The sequence below is a fragment of the Panthera leo genome, chromosome B4 (genome assembly GCF_018350215.1).
Source record: "Panthera leo isolate Ple1 chromosome B4, P.leo_Ple1_pat1.1, whole genome shotgun sequence".
NCBI classification, from domain to species: Eukaryota; Metazoa; Chordata; class Mammalia; order Carnivora; family Felidae; genus Panthera; species Panthera leo.
This window is the reverse complement of record NC_056685.1, coordinates 133,119,502-133,141,609: the sequence shown is the minus strand read 5'-3', so window position 1 is coordinate 133,141,609 and position 22,108 is coordinate 133,119,502. Positions and strand designations below refer to the sequence as shown.

At 38.7% G+C, this 22,108-nt stretch overlaps 1 protein-coding gene across 5 annotated transcripts in view; it reads left to right on the top strand.

The window, feature by feature from the left end:
- MRTFA (myocardin related transcription factor A) overlaps nucleotides 1-22,108 on the top strand; it is a 213,204-nt gene that overhangs the window by 112,808 nt on the left and 78,288 nt on the right. The gene's annotated exons all lie outside the window — the stretch shown is intronic.

Sequence of the window (22,108 nt, the reverse complement as noted above, 5' to 3'; positions counted from 1 at the left end):
GAGATGGGAAAGTTTGAGCAAGAAAGGAGTCAACAAAAAGAATGTAAGATTTTTGAAATTCTGTCTCTAAAAACAATTTTCTCAATTCAGAAGTGTCTTTTAAAACAGTTAAAATTCCAGTTTGTTTTTAATGGTCCCCTTTACTTTTAGTGTTTTGAAACTTGTTAAGTTAGTTATCTAAAAATAGGGAATGTTCTTTTGTTATTTTTAGACTTCTGCTAAAATGTAGTCTGTAGTGTTTTCCTGTTTCAGAGCATATCTTGAAAGATTCATACAAGTGGCATTTGCGGACCTCTTCCCATCCGCTGGCTTTCACTCATTAGAATGAGCTAGGTTTTGGCAGATACTGTCTCTGGCAGAATTGGTCTTACTGTTCTCCTTGGGGAACACTTAGATAGTATGTTGAAAGACACAGATATCCATCTGAAGACGGGATCAGATGCTATCAGGTTAAGCTTTATGGACAGGGAAGGGCAAAGAGGAAAGATACTGCTGCCGTTCTGTTCTTTCTGGTTTTACAAATAAGACCACGATGAGCCATTTATTAGTTGAGTTCTTCTGTTCATATATGCTATATTTTTTAGGTTGTTGCCTTTCCTTTTCCTCCCTCAGATCTCTTGAGTTCCGTGTTCTAAACAAGATAGTATGCTTATCTGACTGTTTCCCACTTGTCTCTGATGAAATCACTCCCAGTTAAACTGGCTTGGGGTTTGTTTTGTTTCCCTTCTCTGTGTTAAAGTTCTCTGTTGTATGCGGGCAAGTGCACATTTTATCTTAGGGAACATAAGTTAGCATTTGAACTCTCTCACCCTTCTTTGATCGCTTTGTTACTTATAGATTATCTCAGTCCAGTAACTTTTCTTAGTAAAGGTTAAAAGATTATTTGCTTTCCCCTAAAGGGACTTACTTCTTGCCTTGCCTAAGAGCTGTTTTTCCTATGACATATGTTGGGCAGGGCTAGCTACCCATCTGTTGGACCAACTACTTCATAAAACTTTCAAAGGATAATAGTATGTAAGACAAGTACAGATAAAATTGACAAGGGTGTTGGGTACAGGTAAAATGAAAGATCTGCAGAGAATAAATAGCATGTGTGTGTACCTTTGTCTTTTGCCTATGTTCATAAAAGTAGAGAAAGTGGGCATAGCAAACCAATTTCTCTAGTACTTGTGGTTCCTAAATGTTCAAAATTTTTGTAAAATTGTTACTGTTTTCTTCTTAAGCTGTGGCCATTATGCTGGATTGCAACAGTAGTATGATAGCTATATTTATGATAGGAAATGAAAAAGCATCATTATGAAGCCTTGATAAACTAAAAGCCCACCGTTCTTTCTAAAAAAAAAGTCAAGATATTTAGACTACATGAGCCATAGGTTAATTTCTAGCAATACAATATTTGGACTTTCCTGAATATATACTTTATAGGTGAAGCCACCCAGGCACCCCTGTTTAATGAGACTTTTAAAAATAAACTTTTTGGACAAGATTTAAGATGCAAAGCCTTTATCCTAAATTGAACTTCAGGATACTGACTGTTATAGCAGTGTTCCAGGGTACATTGTGTATTTATTAACAGTGTTCATTTAGTATTTGGAGCTTGGGAGATTTTGGTGAGACATACTTGTATATGAAGATTTTCATCCTCCTCACTGCTGATGGTCTCTTACTGACCCTTTGAGATCCAGTTCAGATGCTACCTTCCTGTGAAGCATCTGAATAGAGTCAGTCCTTCCTTCTCTCTGTTCCTACAGCACCACCTTTACATTGTAGACTAATTATCATCTTTACCCATCTCTCTAATTAGGTTATTAGCTTCTCAAAGGCAATATAGTCATTTGTATTTTGGCACCTGACATTGGCACATGGTAGACACTCCAGTAAGTATCTTTTTTGAATAAATGAAAAATCTGGTTTGGCATACTTCCCCTAATAAATAGGCATAAGCCTTTAAAACAAGATATTCTCAGAATTTTTTAAAATCTGTTTTGCATTGAGAAATGAATCCTCCAACTACCGTCTCGTCTCTTAGTCAGTCCTTGCCCAGAGTAGGTGCTGTTGAACGCCTGGCTTTGAAAACTGAACTTCTTCCACATCTCAGGATGTGCAGTGTGCCCTGTGTTCCTATGATGTGTATTGTTAAATCTAAGTGTTCTGATCAAACCACGATTGGAGGATTAAAGCATCTGTCACCACTGTGGACACCTGTCTAGATCACTGTAATTAGAAAACGAAGGATCTGAGATGGATATTTGGGATTTCTGAAGTTTAAGAGTAAGGGAATGTTGGGGCACTGGCTGATGCATTTTAGAACAGAGGAATGCTGGGGCTTGGCTCTTGCCAGCTAGTATGTAAGACTTTGACCAGGCGGGCCTCGTCCCTGTATCCAGCCAGTGTAGTCTTAGTTTCTGAGTCTACAACAGTGGGACAGAGTTGACTTTTGAGAAGGGGATTGACACAGTTCCTTAGGTTTCTGTTGGTCCCTTGACATACCTTGATCTCGATGAGATACCATTAGGGAGTCTGGTTTTTCTGTCTAGGTTATCTCTGGAAGGATCATAAGAAACTGCTGACAATGACTACCTCAGGGCTGGAGGATTGGGATAGAAGAGACTTTTTGTTCCACAAAACAGTTATCTTCTAATTTTATTATGATCATGGAATACCACATAAATGTGAAAACATACGGAGTATATATTAAAACAATATATGGAGTACATAACCCAACCTAAGAAATCGAGCACAACATGAGCTGAAGTCCTCCAAGTGCCCTCTCCGATTTATCCCTCAGAAAACAGGTTTCTTTGTTTTTAACTGTATCTGCCTTTTGAATCTTTCATGTTTTGTACCATATACATGTTATCTATTAAAAAATATTAATTTGACAATTGAAAAGTGTTCCTCAGTCCATTTATTCCTTCCATCCCTTGATGTCTAAATACTTAATTCTTGCAGATTTCTTTAAAAAAGTTTCTAGTTTGCTGATCATTACAATTTGCCTCTGAACTGTGTATTTTATAATAGTTTGGGTTGGAGAGAGGGGAATAGTAATTCATAAAAATAAAGTTGAAGGAAGATGGTGGGCAGGTAACTTTTGCCCTTTTTGGTAGTAGGTTAACTCTTCAAGGTAGGGCCCCCTTGTTTGGGTTCACATCACTCAGGGATTTATAGAGCTGGTGAAAAACTTCAGAATTTTCAGCAATACTTATCTTTTGAATATCCTAAAAATCTAAATATTAATGTGGGCTTAAAAAAAAACCATATTTTTTGTTTATATTCAAAGGATTTTAGAGCTTGAGGAAACCTTAGGTGTTTCTTGTCCTCTCCTTTATTTAAGATGAGGAAACCGGGGGAAGCCTAGCTGGCTCAGGCAGAAGAACATGCGACTCTTGATCTTGGGATTGTGAGTTTGAGCCCCATGTTGGGTGTAGAGATTACTTAAATAAGTAAAACTTAAAAAAAAAAAAAAAAAAAAAAAAAAAAAGAGGAAATTGGTCCATTGAGGATAATTTATTTCCTGAAGCCACATAATTAATTAGTAGTAGAGGTGGAAGGAGAATTCATTTCCTTACTCTCATGATAGTGCTCTTTCTGCTGTAACATACTTACAAAGAAACCCTCAAAGACCTCTGATGTATGAGATTGTTTATAATTTTCCCCAGAGATCTTGGTTTTCCTTGGGTTTTTCCATTGCAGGTTTCTATCACTACTCAGATTGACTCACATATTAAGAGGCGGAGATAAAACCAGGCCCTGGGTGTCTAGCTCCTGCCCCTGAGAAGTGGAGTCAGATGCTATAGGCCCTGTGGTTCTCTGGTGAGCCTCTATCTTACCTTCCTTCTCTGGTCTGGTTGATGATCTCATACCTTGATGGTGATCTCAGAAGACAGGTAGGCAGACAGACAGCTATTGTCATCAGTATTCTGGATTACATCTTACTGCCTTTTCTCTGACTCATTAATTTATCTGGGATCCCCTTAGAAATAGGACCCAGATCAAAGGAATTTGAATTCATCCGTCTGTCTCTATCCTTTTTTCTTCCCTTTTGTTTCCTTTTGGATGAGGCAAGCTGTCAAGACCACGAACCACAGTTTTAGCTTTATTAAAACAGTGCCAAATGAAATAAAGATGAGTTTCATACAGTCTTGTTTTTTTTGGAACTTCACTTTTATGATTACCACATGCATTGTTTTTGAAAGGATTTTCTTTATAACAACAAGGAAAAAAATGCTAAAAACCCTCACTCTGCCATCAACAACAAAAAATAACTTTCTCTGCCTTTCTCTCAACAAGTTAAAGGGCAACATCAGACTGAACTCATGGTGTCGGGGTCTTCTTCATCTCACGGCAGTCACATAAATGGGATGGTGGCTGCAGCAGTGGAGTAAGTATGGGATAAGGGCCTAGAGAAGAGGGGGGTACATGACAGTTACCCGGCAAAAATAAATCTAGTCATGAAATGTTTATAGTCTGTACATTATAAAGTATTTGTGTGTGTTATCTTGTCTGATCTTGACAACAAGTCTGTGAGGCATCTGTAGTTTCACATTTTACCAAGGAGAAAACTGAGGCTCAGAGAGGCTTCAGGACACACAGTAAGAGTTTACATTCAGGTTTTTTACTTTAAACACTAATTACTTCTATTTTCCATTTAAAATGAAGATCAGGGGTGTCTGGGTGGCGCAGTCGGTTAAGTGTCTGACTCTTGACTTGGGCTCAGGTGGTGGGAAGAGCTCCCCGCTGATTGTGGAGCCTGCTTGAGATTCTCTCTCTCTCCCCCCCTCTGCCTCTTCCCTACTGCACACGAGCACACGTGCACGCTCTGTCTAAAATAAAAATAAAAATAAAATGAGGGCCAGATCAGATCCCTTCTCTCTAGAACCTGCTAGTGGTTCTCATTCACAGGAAGAGCCGAAGTCTTTATAGGGGCTACAGAGTCTTGTGTGATCTGCCCACAGCTCTGTGACCCTCAGACTGCATCTGCTCCTTTCCGTCACTTGATCTGTCCTAGCCGCACCTCTCTCTTTGCTGTCCCTGCACAACTTAGGGAACGCTCCTGCTTCAGGGCTGCTGCACCGGATATTCCTTCCACGTGGGGCACTTTGTGCTGGGTAGCCTCATGGCTTGCTCCCTCACCTCGGTGAGGTTCAAATATCATTTTCTTGGGCCTTACTTGACCATCCTGTAAGATCCTGCTTTTATTTTTATTCATACCATTTATCATCTGAGGGAACACACACTTTGTTTGTTTATAGGTTTGTTTGTTGTTTATTGCTACTCTCTCCACTAGAATATAAATACCTCAAAATGAGGGATCTCTCTCTCTTGTTTTCTGCTGTTTCCAGCACCTGACACATATAATAAGCACTTAAAATAATTCTTGAATAAATGATAGATCAGAAAATTTGGAAGGTGTTTTAGGCAAATACGTTCCTGAGACCGTGCTTTTCAACTATTTTGTATAGCGTGCACCGTACTAACTAGTGTAGTGGTCCTTACAGTGTGGCCGGGGGAGCCCCTGGGTGTCCCTGAGACCTTTTCAGTAGGTATGAGATGAAGTCTTTCTATATATTTATACTAAAATATTATTTACCTTTTTTACTGTTGTCCTGTCATGAGTATACACTCTAGTTTTCCAGAGCTATATGATATGTGATGTCTCAACAGATTGAATGAAGTATATATTAAAATTCAGCTGTCTTTTAGTAAATTTTACATTAGATTTGCAAAAATAGGAAAGCAGTAATACTCTTGTTTTTTTTGTTTGTTTTGGAAAATAATTGCATTTTTCTTTTTCTTTTTTTTTTAAATTTTTTTTTTTTTAACGTTTTTATTTATTTTTGAGACAGAGAGAGACAGAGCATGAACAGGGGAGGGTCAGAGAGAGGGAGACACAGAATCTGAAACAGGCTCCAGGCTCTGAGCTGTCAGCACAGAGACTGACGCGGGCTCAAACTCACGGACCGCGAGATTGTGACCTGAGCCGAAGTCGGCTGCTTAACCGACTGAGCCACCCAGGCGCCCCGATTGTATTTTTCATAGAAACATGTTTTCATGTGACGTAGGCTTATTGTTATTTTTTTAAAGTAATAAATATTTTAAATGTTTTCATTTTTAATTTCTTATCTGAAATATACTGGTAGATATAATCCACATTAACAAAAGAAAAGCTCTTTGAAGTTCTCAATAACTATAAGAGGGTAAAGAAGTCAGGACATCAAAGTTTGAGAAGGGTAGGTATAGTGTTTAAAAGCATATGGGGCAAGTAGGTGGCTCAGTTGGTTAAGTTTCCCACTTCAGCCCAGGTCATGATCTCACAGTTCATGGGTTCGAGCCCCTCATCAGGCTCTGTGCTGACAGTTGGCAGCCTGGACCCTGCTTCAGATTCTGTGTCTCCTCTCGCTCTCTGCCTCTCAAAATGCCTCTCTGCCCCTCTGTCTCTCAAAAATGAATAAATGTTAAAAAAAATCTTAAGAGCATTGACTTTGGAACCCAGGTTTCTTAGTTCTGCCACTAACTAGCTGTGTGATCTTGGGCAAAATACTTAACCTCTCTGTGCCTGTTATTTCATCTCTAAAATAGTAGTAATATGGGCGCCTGGGTGGCTCAGTCAGTTAAGCATCCAACTTCAGCTCAGGTCATGATCTCACGGTCTGTGAGTTCGAGCCCGGTGTCGGGCTCTGTGCTGTCAGTTCAGAGCCTGGAGCCTTCTTCAGATTCTGTCTCCCTCTCTCTCTGCCCCTCCCCAACTCATGCTCTGTCTTTCAAAATATGAATAAATGTTAAAAAAAATTGTTTTAATAAAATAGTAGTAATAATAATAATGGTAATAGTACCAATGCCAGCCCCAGGAAGTTGTTGTAAGTATTAAATGAGTTAATATGTGTAAAATGCTTTTAATAATTCTGGCACATAATACTTGATGCTTTAAAAAAAATTTTTTTTTAATGTTTATTTTTGAGAGCGAGAGACAGAGCTCAACAAGGGGAGGGACAGAGAGAGAGAAAGACACAAAATCTGAAACAGGCTCCAGGCTCTGAACTGTCAGCATAGAGCCTGATGCTGGGCTCAAATTCATGAACTGTGAAATCATGACCTGAGCCAAATTCAAGAGTCAGATGCTTAACAGACTGTGCCACCCAGGCACCCCAATTGGTTTTTTTTTTTTTTTTTTTTTTTTTTAATTTATTCCTGTACATTCTGACAACTTGCCACAACTCTTTGGCATTTGGCAACTCTTTTTTTTTTTTTTTAATTTAATTTTTTATTTTTTTAAATTTACATCCAAATTAGTTAGCATCTAGTGCAACAATGATTTCAGGAGTGGATTCCTTAGTGTCCCTTACCCATTTAGCCCATCCCCCTCCCACAACCCCTCCAGGACCCCTCAGTTTGTTCTCCATATTTGTGAGTCTCTTATGTTTTGTCTCCCTCCCTGTTTTTATATTATTTTTGTTTCCCTTCTCTTATGTTCATCTGTTCTGTCTCTTGAAGTCCTCATAGGAGTGAAGTCATATGATATTTGTCTTTCTCTGACTAATTTCACTTAGCATAATGCCCTCCAGTTCCATCCACATCGTTGCAAATGGTAAGATTTCATTCTTTTTGGTTGGCAAGTAATACTCCATTGTGTGTATATATACATATATATACGTATATATATATATATATATACGTATATATATGTATATATATGTATATATATACATATATATACGTATATATGGATATATATGCATATATATGGATATGTATACATATATATGGATATATATATATATATATATATATATATATATATATACACACACACATATCCATATATATATCTTCTTTATCCATTCATCCATCGATGGGCATTTGGGCTCTTTCCATACTTTGGCTATTATTGATAGTGCTGCTATAAACATGGGGGTGCATGTGTCCCTTCGAAACAGCACACCTGTATCCCTTGGATACATGCCTAGTAGTGCAATTGCTGGGTTGTAGGGTAGTTCTGTTTTTAGTTTTTTGAAGAACCTCCATACTGTTCTCCAGAGTGGCTGCACCAGCTTGCATTCCCAGGCATTTGACAAGTCTTACAAAAGTTTTTAAAAATATGTTTCTTCTTTATCCTTGAAATACTTTTAGGAATTTGTTCTAAGGAAATTATAAAAGGTATATAAGATTTATGTATAAGGATGCTTATAGCAGTATTATTCATAATAGTAAAAAAACTAAAGCAGAAATCTAAATTTTAACAGTAGGAGTTTGGTTAAATAACTTACAGTGCATTCATATGATTGAGTACTAATGTAGTCATGAGATTATTTGAAGATGTGGAAAAATGTACTATTTTTCCATTTGATCCTTAAAAAATGACTGTAAGAAATATATACCAGAATATTAATAGTTGTTGCTGGGTAGTAGGGTGTTTTTTTCTTTGAAGTTTTCCTGTATCTCTCTGATTTTCTATCCTAAACGTACATTTCTGTTGTATTTAGATGAAAACCATATTTAATTGTGTGTGTGTGTGTGCACACGTAGGTCATATAGGTGCAGTTAGTTATATAAGAGGAAGAAAATGGCTGGAAGTATAGCATCTTGGATTTGGAGCTAGAACTATTGATTAGGGACCTATGCAGGCAAAGACCAAGCAGTGCATGGTAAGGAGGCACTTCATCCCATTAAACTATTCCTTCTGACCAGTCTAGTTTAAATATAGTATAGAATAGTATAAATCACTTTTACATTTTTTGCCTTTGTTTCTATTTTGTAAGATTTATTGAAAATCATCTTTGCAGTGTTTGTATTAGGCCATGTTCTTGGCAGAGCCATCGGTCCTTCCTGAGCACACGAACTACTCTCAATTTGCTGAACCTTTCAGAAGTTTTATGAAGTAAAAACATATTATTTTTTTTTTTGTTTTTGATGGGTAAGAATTTGAATTCTCATAGGCATAAATAATGCCAGTAGTATAAAATGCTTTAATTATTTGAAGCTACGTTTTCATAATGTATTTTGTCCTTTGACCCTAGGGTTTAAGCGTGAAAGCCTCTTGACAGTCCATCTGTTCTTCATCAGAAAGCCAAAACTCCTATTGCCTCATCTTTGCCTTATAAATAGGACCTGAAGCTTTTATGTTGAAGAATTAAAATGTTAATTAAGCTGGCCTTGATTTTCTGAACTGTTAACTTAGTATATTCTCTTGAGAATCAGTTATATTATATTCCTCAAATCAGTGCGTAAGACTCATTTATAAAATATTCGGTTGTGTAGAGAGTATTGAAAACTTATGGTGTCAACATTAATGAAGCTGCCCAAACGGAAACTATGACCTCAGTCTTCTAATACCTTGCTGCTCAAAGCGTATTGCAAAGACCAGCAGCATCTGTATCACCTGAGAGCTTTTTAGGAATGCAGAGTCTCAGGCCCCCCTCACACACACAGTCACAATCTTCATTTGCACACGGTCCTCAGGTGCGTGTTAAAGTTGAGCTCTATTGTCCTAACGTATTTATGTTGACTTTGTTTTTGAGGTAAACGGGTAACACTAAGGTGACTTGGTGTATTTCCTGGATGGTAAGCACTGCCCAAAATGATAAAAATGAGAAGAGAAGAATGCAGTGGTTAGAAAGATTATATGATTTCTAATTAGTGTGGGAGCATTGGATAAATAGGAAACAAAAACAAGAAAACTTGTTCCTAGTACAGTATTCTGCATTTGAGAAATGTTCACAATTTGACACCTTCTTACCCATTTTTCTTGACTTTTGGGGAGAAAGAACAAATAGGCTTCTCCTTGGCATGTTTACCTGAAATGTTTACCTGAAAAGGGATCTTGGAGGTGATCCTTCATTTTACAGATGAGCAAATTGGGAACTAAGAATGTTAAGTGACTCACCTAAGCTTGCAAAACCCAAGCAAGCTCCAGGCTCTCAGTGCAGAAGCCCCATGTGGCGCTGGATCCCACCAACCTTGAGATCGTGACCTGAGCCAAAACCAAGAGTCAGATGCGTAACCGACTGAGCCACCCAGGTGCCCCTGGAAAACAATCTGGCATTTCTTATAAAGTTAAACATATTTACTCCATGACCTAGCAGTCCTACTCCTAGGTCTTTATCCAAGAGAAGTTGAAACATATTCACATTTGCACATGAGGGTTGACAGCAGCTTTATTCTTAATGACTCCAAACTGGAAAGAACAAAGATGTCCATCAACAGGTGAATGGATAAATTGTGGTACATCCATAAAGTGGAAAATTACTGGCAATAAAAATGAACAAACTACTGATATATTCAAGAACATGGGGGTGCCTCGGTGGCTTAGTCAGTTGAGCATCCGACTTTGGCTCAGGTCATGGTCTCATAGTTCATGAGTTTGAGCCCCGCATGGGGTTCACTGCTGTCATCGTGGAGCCCGCTTAGGAAGGACCCTGTCTCCCTCTCTGTTCCTCCACTGCTCGTGCACTCTCTCTCTCTCTCAAAAAAATAAACATTAAAAAAAAATTTAAATAAAAAACATGGGTGAATTTCAGAAACATTGTGCTGAATGTAAGAAGCTAGACTCAAATGAGTATATACTGAATGGTACCATTTATATAATGTCCTTAAAAATGCAGGTTGCAACATACTATTCAGTAATAAAAATAATAGTAATAACAAAGGACCAAACTACTGATACATAAAACACCCGGGATGTCTCTCCAGACAATTACGCTGAGTGAAAAAGCCAATCCCAAAAGGTTATGTACTGTAGGATTTCATTTGTATAACATTTTTGAAATGATAAAATTATAGGTATGGAGAACAGATTGATGGTTGTCGGGGGCTGGGAGGAAAGTAGATGTGGTTATAAAAGGTCAACATGATGGAAATGTTCTGTATCTCGATTGTATCACTGTCAATATCCTGGTTGTAATGTTGCACTATAGTTTTGCAAGATGTTATCATTGGGGGGAACTGGGTGAGGGATATGTGGGATCTCTCTGTATTCTTTATTATCTTTTTTAATGTTTATGTTTAAGACAGAGAGACAGAGTGGGGAAGGAGCAGAGAGAGAGGGAGACAGAATCCAAAGCAGGCTCCAGGCTCTGAGCTGTCAGCACAGAACCTGACCTGGAGCTCGGACTCACGAACTGTGAGATCATGACCTGAGCTGAAGTCGACACTTAACCTACTGAGCCACTGAGGCACGCTCCCTGTATTATTTCTTGTAACTTGCATATGAATCTGTAATTACCTCAACATAAAAAGCTTACTTGAAAAATGCAGTTTGGCAGCTTTTCAAAACCTTGAACACAGACTTACCATATGACCCAGCAATTCCACTCCTAGGTGTATACTCAAGAAAATTGAAACCATTTGTCCACACAAAAACTTAAACACAAATGTTAATAGCAGCATTAGCCAAAAGTAGAAACAACACAAATGTCCATCAGTTGAATGGATAAACAAAATGTGGTATATCTTTACAATGGAATGTTATTCAGCCATAAAAAGGAATGAAGTACACATATGGTCTGTGAAACAAATGAACCTTGAAACCATGCCAAGTGAAGATAGACACAAAAGGCCACATACTGTAAATTCTATTTATATGAAATGTCCAGAATAGGCAAATCCATAGAGACAGAAAATAGACCATTGGTTGTCAGGACCTGGTGTTGGGGAATGACATGGGGTGTTGACTGACTGCTAATGGATATGGGGTTTTTTTGGTGGGGGGAGGTAATGAAAATGTTCTAGAACTAGATAGTGATGGTTGTGCACCTTTGAGAATATACTAAAAACTACTGGATTATACACTTTTTTTTTTTTAATTTTTTTTTAACGTTTATTTATTTTTGAGACAGAGAGAGACAGAGCATGAACGGGGGAGGGGCAGAGAGAGAGGGAGACACAGAATCTGAAACAGGCTCCAGGCTCTGAGTGGTCAGAACAGAGCCCGACGCGGGGCTCGAACTCACGGACCGCGAGATCGTGACCTGAGCCGAAGTCGGCTCCTTAACTGACTGAGCCACCCAGGCGCCCCTGGATTATACACTTTGAATGGGTGAATTGAATGGTATGGTATGTGAATTATTTCTCAATAGAAAAAAATTGTATAAACAATATGCAAGATTCTCTAGAGTGACAGACAGCAAATCAGTTGTTGCCTGGGGCCAGAAACAGAGAAGTTAACTGCAAAGGGGCATAAGAGAACTTTATGGGATGAAAATGTGTATTTATTATTGTAGTAGTTATGCAGGTATATGCATTTGTCAAAATGCATTGAACTACATGCCTAAAATGGGTGAAGTATATTATATCTAAATTAAACTTCAATAAAATTGATTTTTAAAACTTATAAAATTATCTCTAATTGTAAGCTTAAAGTGATCTTTAGGTTAAAACTCTTGGGGCACCTGGGTGGCTGTCAGTTAAGCATCTGACTTCAGCTCAGGTCACGATCTCGCAGTTTGTGAGTTTGAACCCTGCATCGAGCTTGTGCTGACTGCACAGAGCCTGCTTGGGATTCCTCTCTCTCTCTGCCCTTCCCCCACTCCCTCTCTCTCTCTCAAAATAAATAAATAAACTTAAAAAATCCTTTTTCTTAAGGCTAACAACTGAACCAGAAATTAACACAAGGACTCTGACTTATATTGTTAATTTCTCTCTCCCTTTTCCATCTAGTCTGTTTACAAAGTGAACTTAGATTGATCAGTTCCAGTCAGACTATGCTCTTGTGCTTTTGAACTAACATGATTCTGTTGCTGTTCTTTTCAAAGGTAGGAGTGGGTGTAATTGTTCTAATTTTTGTTAAGTTTATGGAACATTCTATTTACTTGTATTGCTGTTGTCCTTTTTTGTTTTAAATCTATTTATTTTGAAAGAGAGAGAGAGAGAATGAATCCCAGGCAGCACCACACTTTCAATTTGGAGCCCAGTGTGGAGCTCGATCCCATGAACCATGAGATCATGATCTGAGCCAAAATCAAGAGTTGGATGTTTAACTGACTGAGCCACCCAGGCACCCTTGCTGTTTTCCTTTTATGTGCAGCAGAAAATGTACCATTGGGTATAACATCGGGTCTGTTGCCTTTCACCTCTACTGTAGAGTACCAGAGCTAATTTGGGCACCAGGAGGTTGGGGGTAAAATGACTCTTGAAGGAAGGAAGCAAAGGGAAAAAAGGTGGTGGCACTGTTAGGTGTTGCTACAAACAAACACAAACAAATACATGAATTTCTTTCCTACCTACACCATTTCTCTCTCCCAGCCCCTGATCTCTTGCTAGGAAATGTGCTATACTACACAAAACCTCTCAAGGGAATAGTTCTGGGAGATCATTTCTAAGTTAGAAAGATCAGCTTTGTAGGTGATTTCTGAATTTTCTCCCTGAGATTTCCTTCCTTTGCCCTCACTCAATTCTTTGACCTGACAATACTGAACACTGGGTAAGGTGTTTTCCCATTTAAAACTGTGCCCCAAAGGTGGATAAATCTTCTGTTATTTCCCTTAAGCATAACCAAGTTAGCTTTTTATATATATTTATATAATGAATTTATAAAATATTTATAAGATACAAAATTTATAAAAAATAAATTTATATAATATATGTTATATATATTAATTCCAGTATAATTAATATACAGTGTTACATTAGTTTCAGGTGTACAATATAGCGATTGAACAATTCTCTACAGTACTAAGTGCTCATCACAAAAAGTATACTTTTCATCCCCTTCGCCGACTTCACTCATACCCTCTCCGACCAGCCTCCCCTCTGGTAACCACCAGTCTGTACTCTGAATTTAGAGAGTCTGTTTTATTGTATCTTTTTTTTCTTTCTTTTTTAAGTATTTTTTTATTTTTGAGAGAGAGAGAGAGAGTGTGTGTGCGCGGGCGTGCTCGCACACACACACATGCGCGCCAGTGGGGGAGGGGCAGAGAGAGAGGGAAACAGAGGATCTGAAGCAGGTTCTGCGCTGACAGCAGAGAGCCCAACACAGGACTCAGACTTACGAACCGTGAGATCATGACCTAACTGAAGTCAGGCGTTTAACTGACAGGCACCCCTGTTCATTTGTTTTGTTTCTTAAGTTCCACATATGAGTGAAATTACATCATATTTGTCTTTCACTGGCTGACTTATTTTACTTGGCCTTGTACCCTCTAGATCCATCCATGTTGTTGCAAATGGCAAGACTTCATTCTTTTTATGACTCAGTAGTATTCCGTGTGTGTGTGTACACACTTCGGTTGCTTCCCCAATTTGACTGTTTTAAAATAATGCTGCAATAAACAAAAGTGCATATATTGTTTTGAATTAGTGTTTTTGTATTCTCTGTGTAAATAATTAGTAGTGGGATTACTGGATCATATGGTGATTCTGTTTTTAATTTTTTGAGGAAACTCCATAGTGTTTTCCACAGTGGCTGCACCAGTTTGTATTACCACCACCAGTGCGTGGGGATTCCTTTTTCTCCATGACCTTGCCAGACTTGTTACCTCTTGTGTTTTGTTAGCCGTTCTGACAGGTGAGGTGATATCTCATTGTGGTTTTGATTTGCATTTCCCTGATGATGAGTGATGTTAGCATCTTTTCATGTGTCTGTTGGCCATCTGTATGTCTTCTTTGGAGAAATGTCTGTTCATGTAGTCTGCCTATTTTTTAATTGGATTATTTGGTTTTGGGGTGTTTTTATAAATTTTTTAACTTTTTTTATGTTTGAGAGAGAGACACACAGAGTGTAAGTGGGGGATGTGCACAGGGAGAGGGAGACACAGAATCTGAAGCAGGCTCCAGGCTCTGAGCTGTCAGCACACAGCCCGATGCAGGGCTCGAACACACAAATGGTGAGATCGTGACCTGAGCCGAAGTTGGACACTTAACTGACTGAGCCACCCAGGCGCCCCAAGTATGATGTTTTTAAAATATATTATGGATACTAACTCCAACTGGATCTGTCATTTGCAAATATCTTCTCCCATTCAGCAGGCTGTCTTTTAGTTTTGTTAATTGTTTTATTTTCTGTGCAGAGGCTTTTTATTTTGATGTGGTTCCAATAGTTTATTTTTGCTTTTGTTTTCTTGCCTGAGGAGACATATCTAGAAAAATGTTGCTATGGCTGATGTCAGAGAAATTACTGCCTGTGCCCTCTTGTAGGATTTTTATGGTTTCAGGTCTCATATTTAGGTCTCTAATTCATTTTGAGTTTATTTTTATGTATGGTGTAAGAAAGTGGTCCAGTTTCGTTTTTTGCATGTAGCTGTCTAGTTTTCCCAACACTATTTGTGAAGAGACTATCTTTTCCCCATTGCATATTCTTTCCCCCCCCCCCCCCCAGACCAAAATAGCGGCCCAGGATCCTTTATTTGCCACTCCCATTGCATATTCCTACCTCCTTTGTCAAAGATTAATTGACCATGTAACCGTGGATTTACTTCTGGGCTCTCTATTCTGTTCCATTGATCAATGTGCCAGTACGTTTTTGTGCCAGTACCATACTGTTTCAGTTACTACAGCTTTATATTATATCTTGAAATCTGAGATTGTGATACCTCCAGTTTTATGTTTCTTTTTCAAGATGACTTTGGCTATTTGGGGTCTTCTGTGGTTCCATACATTCTTAGGGGTTATTTGTTCTAGTTTTGCAAAATATGTTGTTGGTACTTTGACAAGGATTGCATTAAATCTGTAGATTGCTTTGGGTAGTATGGACATTTTAATAGTATTCATTCTCCTAATCCATGAGCATGGAATATCTTTTCTGTTTGTGTCACCTTCAGTTTCTTTCATCAGTGTATTATAGTTTTCAGAGTATAGCTCTTTCACCTCCTTGGTTAAGTTTATTCCTAGGTATTCTATTATTTTTGGTGCAGTTGTAAATGAGATTTTCTTAATTTCTGTTACTTTATTATTAATGTATAGAAATGTGACAGTTTTCTGTACATTGATTTTATATCCTGTGACCTACTGAATTCATTTATCAATTCTAGTAGTTTTTTGGTGAAGTCTTTAGGGTTTTTCTATATAGTATCATGTCATCTGCAAATAATGAAAGTTTTGCTTCTTCCTTACCCAATCTGGATGCCTTTCCTTCCTTTCTTTCTCTTTCTTTCTTTCTTTCTTTCTTTCTTTCTTTCTTTCTTTCTTTCTTTCTTTCTTTTTCTTTCTTTCTGATTGCTGTGAGCAGCCTTACATTTTAAAAATAAACCATTAAAAACTAGTAGAGACCAAACAGGAAAATGCAAAGATAAACAAATCCCAAAACATAAGAGACATATTTCTAGAGTATGGAATTCTAAGTGGATTTTGTGAGAATTCCAACAAAAATATAAAAATATATTTAAAATAACATAATAGTAGCCAGCACTCAAATAGGATTTACCATGTGCCACAGTGTTCCAGGCCTCCTTACATATATTAGCTTTTTTTAAAATTTTAATTTAATTTTTTTTAATTTTAGAGAGGGAATGTGTGAATGGGGGAAAGGGGCAAAGGGACATAGAGAATTTCAAGCAGGCTCCATGCTCAGCGTGGAACCCAGCGTGGGGCTTGATCCCACGACCCTGGGATCATGACCTGAGCTGAAATCCAGAGTCGGACTGAGCCACCCGTGTGCCCCCATATATTAACTCTTAGTGTTTGCAACAACTATATGAGATGGATGTTCTTGCTATCCCATTTTACAGATGTTGAAATTAAAGGGCAAAGTGGATAAGGAATTCGGTCAATGCCACACACCAATTAAGTGGTAGAGCTTAGATTACACCTACGTGATAGCTTCAGAAACTGTGTTCTTTACCACTACGTTATTTTGCTTTCTAGATTGAGTTTCAAATCCTTTTATCCTCCAAATTTTTATAGCACCTCTTGTCTACCCAACTCATCTAGATTCCTTTGTCCTTTTCTTTCAGTACATTCCTTAACCTTTTTTGCCCCCTTCTCTTCCTGCCTTATTCCTCTCCCCAGAATACTATGACGTAACCATTAAAAACAACAACAAAAAACCTTTAATTTCTTCGTCTTTTGGAATACTTGTATTAAATTCTGTTGTCCTAGACATTCTTTCTGCATAGGGACGACCTTTTCTCTGCACATAACCTGATTTAGAAAGTTTCCATGTTTTTAACAGTCTTGTACCTGTTCATAAGGATTAGAAAGGATGCTATTTTGAATTACAGTGTAGTAAGATTTCTGACTCTACACCCATGGCCAGAACACTAGTGTCATATGTTTGAAACTAAGCAAAACCTCTTGAGTGTCTTGCCATAAATGTGCGTTAGAAATTTTTTCCGATGTAGCAAATAGTTTCTGTGGGTAAGAAGTAAATTTAAACCTGTATATCTTTAGAGTAGGAACATTTTCCATGTGAAGGTCCTTGCTGGCTCTCTTAAGAAAAAAGGTCCCTTGCCTCCCTCCCCCTTTTCTGTAGAGCTCTGTAGTACAGAGCTTTCAAGAATCTTAAAAACTTGAGTTTTGTATCTGCTAAGTCAGTCCATGAGATATTTGCAAATCCTGTAATCTTCCATTAGCTTTTATCCTAAAGATCCCCTTGCAGTTAGGCTTTTGGTCGACTGACTCAATGTTGCTAATTTATGTTTAATCCCAACTATGGTGTCAGTATGAATGTTTTTAGAAAAGTCTTGATAAATTTGAAGACAAAGTATATTTTTTATATACTCAGAATTTCTAGATATTACATGGAAGGTATTTCAGAATCTAGAAAAACTTATTGTCCCCACTTGCACAGGTGTCATATTCTACTTTGCTAGTTAAGAGTCAGAGCTTGGGTCATATCTGGCCCTGCAGTCGGTATTGGTACTACTGGGATAGTAAGTATGTTTCCCATTCAGTGTGCATAGTTTTATCTGCCTACCTCTTTAACTTCAGCACCCCTCCCCCTTTTCGCTTCCTGGGTTTTATCCACCTCTCCTTCCTTCCCTCCCTGCTATTTCCCATCTGTTTATTGTCCTACTCATCCTCAAGTCTGAAAAAATGTCCTGTCCTCCCTTTTTCCCTCCTTTTCCTCTCTGATTATTTTCATTCTTTCTCACTCTCTCTTTCTTCATGTGCTTTGAGATTATATATTTATTTATGGGATTTTTTTGGTTCAATTTTCCCTCACTAGGTTATAAACTCTATGAAGGCATGTATCTGCCTATTACTGTTAATTTTGTTTTACTATTTTATTTCCAGCGTCTGTTTAGCTTGATACATAACAGGTGGTGAATAAATGTATGTTAATGAATGAATGACGTGAACATGAAATATTGGAGATACAGAGAAGAAGAAAGCCACTCCTGGCACATTCAGTATTCAGGTCCTCCAACCCTCCTGTTTCTTGTAGAGCAAGTACAAATCATCCTGCTAAGGATAACCCTCAAGTCTCTCTTTAAAATGTAGAGGGTCATGTTTTTTTGTACCACCTTTCCCTTTCCCTCATTCATTTTGAGAAAGGTTGTTCTCAATTTTTGTGAAACTGTCAAGATATATAAACTACGGAGTATTCATATCCCGTCTCTAGGTATACATCTGCTTAGGGTTGAGCCAAAAATTGGCTCCTGTTTCAAGTATGGAGCTAGCACATATTTGGGAGCACTGGGTGTTCCAGCTAATTAGTTAGAGATTTAAATGTTTTCTTTTTAATGTACTGGTATTGTCTCAGGCTTTGGGAGATCACGGTGGCATATTTAAGTCAAAGGACTTAACAATTTTCATTAAAAGAGCCAGTGTCCATTTTGAAATGTAATAGCTCAGGCTCAAACCAAGAGTGTCAGCGTCTGAATGCTCATGCTCCCTGCCCACTGATCTCTTACCTCCTGCATCTCAGAGAACTTTTAAGGTGAAGATAGACAATTATTGTGAGATACGCGGTGTTTCCTGAAAGCTCTTGGCTTAGTGTCTCAGTTTCAAAAATTGTTTTCATAAGGACGTCAGACAGCTTTAAACTTGGTACGCTGGTAGTGGGATTAAAGTACCACAAACAGACTTTATTTCTTGGAAAACTTCCTTTCTTCTCATTTCTTTCCTTAGTAAAAGAGTTAAATAAGATTTAGAAAATTCGCTGTTTAATAAATTTCTTGTAAACTATTCATGATAAAGATGTGTCAGTTAAAGTTTACAAATTACTTTTAAGATGCAAATTGCTAAGTGGTGGTGTTATGGGTTTGAGTTTCTTGGCCTTTCAAGATGTCATCCTTTTAGCCCTGTAGCTAAATATCAAGAGGCTACATGTTTAACCATAAAACATTAGCCTCTGCCAACATTACATCAACTCCACAAAACCTCATTGGCTAATTATCCCCTGGGACTAGGACATGGATTTGGCAGCTTGTGAAAGCTGCTTTTTCCAATTTCTCCCTTCCTGGCTGTGACATATCCCAAAGGAATGAAGTTGAGAAATAATCATCTTCTTTTGAAAGCTCTCAACCGCTCATTCCCACAGTGGTTCTCATGGTCAGGAATAGAAGATCCCTTCTTCCACTTGAGGACTCCTTATAGCTGATGATGTATTCTTTAAGTAGTGACCATGGTACCTTGCATGAGCTGTGGAAGGGTGATGGCAGGGAGCCTCATGTTCCTTGAGGTATGTTTCTGGGTGGTTGTCTACAAGGATCCTAGTACTTTTGTTAGGATCCTCTTATATTACCAAAATTAAGGAAGCTGGAAGTCTGGGATTGGGAACCATATGTGGTCATCATCTGTGTCATTTGATACATGGTATAAAGAATTAGTATAAATGTTTAACGTCTCCTTATATGAACATCCGTAAAATAACTTTCTTGAGGGCAACCTTGAATAGTAAAAAGAACCATATGACCTTAAGCAATCCTCTTAGTGTCTTTTAGCCTCGCTAAAAAAAAAAAAAAAAATTTTTTTTTAAAGAGAAAGAACATGAGCAGGGGAGAGGGAGGGGGAGAGAGAGAGAGAAAGAGAGAGAGAATCTTAAGCAGGCTCTATGCTCAGCCCAATGCGGGGCTCGATCCCACAACTCTGGGATCTTGAGCTGAAATCAAGAGTTGGATGCTCAAGCAACTGAGCCACCCAGGTGCCCCTAGTCTCATTTTTTTATTGTTAAAGTAAAGATGTAGTGCCTGCCTTATCTTCCTCAGAAGGTGTCGTAAAGGATGGAATGACATAACACATGAACAATTTCACCAAGATCACCAACTGTTCTAGTCACCCTATGCAGTGGGCCCATTTTAGGCCTCCTCTTACCTGACCTTCTTTACTGTTTGACCCTATTTGATGCTCTTTCCTCATTCTATGCTCAGAGTTCTCTATGTAATCTTGGTTAACCTAAGCATAAAATACATTTTTGGGAAGAGTATTATATAGCGCACAGCCTTAAGGAGAGCTGGACAACAAAGGTCACAAAATGAGCAGAAATTGAGTGAGGAGCACATAGAGAAGAACATGTCACATGACCAGTCTGCTGAGGACTGGCACTGCTCACTGGTCCTTCTGCGCTATTGCTGCTGGCCTGGTCTCCCACGAACACTTGATGCTCCTGGCACTGCCACCAGTAGACACTTGCCACAGTGCCATGAATAATTTCTGGCTGTGTTTTCGATCTTTGTGTCATTCCCCCAATCTTCAGAGTTCTAAATGGGAGGATCTGTTGGCTGACTTGGGTTATGTTTTGTGAGCTAGAGGCCAGGATGCTGAGAGGGACTGTCTGTTCCTCTTCTGCTTCTGTACTAGGTAGAGGGGCCTGTCTTCCCCTATCTTGGAATTTCCCCCAAATAGGGAAGGTATTCAGACCCAGGGCAGCTGAACTACAGATCCCATTCTCTCTAGCTTGCCTTCTGCCTCTCTGTACACTATTCAGTCTCTTTGCAGTCTTTTCTTCTTCGTGTCCCTTAATGTAGTTCCCAGGATTAGTCCTTGACCCCTTTTTCTCCTAAGTCTGCACATTCTCCCCAGCAATCTCATCCCAAGCTGTGGCCTCAACTACCACTATTCCAGATGTCTGCATTTGTACTTCTATCCCCAGCTTACTTCCTGGGCTCTGGGTTCATTTAATCCACTCATTCTTCCCACCTGGACATTTGGGTGACTCACATGAACTTCAGGCTTTTACATACTTAAAGATGATGTCACCATTCCCCACGACTACCCCTGCATCTCCTAACTTGGTACCAGTTGCCTAATCAGAAGATTAGGAGTCCTTCTCAATTCCTCTTTTCCTATATTCCTTGCATCTGTTTGGTCTCTGAGTTCTAAGATGCTGGTTCTGCTTTCACTGTTCCTATTTTGTCTCACTGCCTTCAGTCAGACTCTTATTTCTCACTGTGGTTTCATAGCCTTCTGATTGGTCTCCCTGCCTATAGCATGACTGTTCTCTAATCTGTCCTTCATACAGCCCCCAACATGCTTTTTCTAACAATCACTTCTAATCATTTTATTTTTCTCAGAATTCTTCCATTTTTTGTGGGGTAAAATTTTAAACTATTACATTTGTGTTTGGCCTTTGACTAATTATTCAGTCATCTCCTGTCACTTCCAACTTTAAAGTCTCCAGCAATGCTGAGCTGCTTTTAGTTTTCCAGAACATTCTGTGCTCTTTTAATTTTCTCTTCCTTTGCATATAATCTTCTCTGTGACTTGACCATTCATCTCTCTGTTTGCCAGCCTACCAACATCCACTTGTCTTTCAGGTCCCAGCAAGGGCTGCCTCTTCTGAGATGCATGTGGTCTCTGATTCCAGACAGGCTTGGGTGCTCCTTATCCTGTGCTCTCCCTGTACTTGGTACAAACCACCAGAGTGATTATTTTATTACATAATTATTCCTGGCAGGTCTCATCATTAGAAATAATCATTTAATAATTAATTCTGTACCCCCCCTCCCCCCCAGGCCAGTTCCTGGCGCACAGCAGGCACGTAACAGTTGTTATTTCAGAACTAAGTGAGTGAAGGCACTTTGAGAAGGAGAGCACTGTACAGATGTTCATAATATTCTCATTACTGGTATCTCCTTGTGAGGATTAGACCCTTTTAACTCTAAAGTTCTATTGTCTATAAAGCAGTTCTGGGGGGAGGAGTTCTGATTTTTTCATTCTTTTATCTATCTGCAGGTGGCCAAAGGTCCAAGAGCCCTGCTAACCCCTCAGATGAGCTTGCTTTCTCTATGATCAGGCT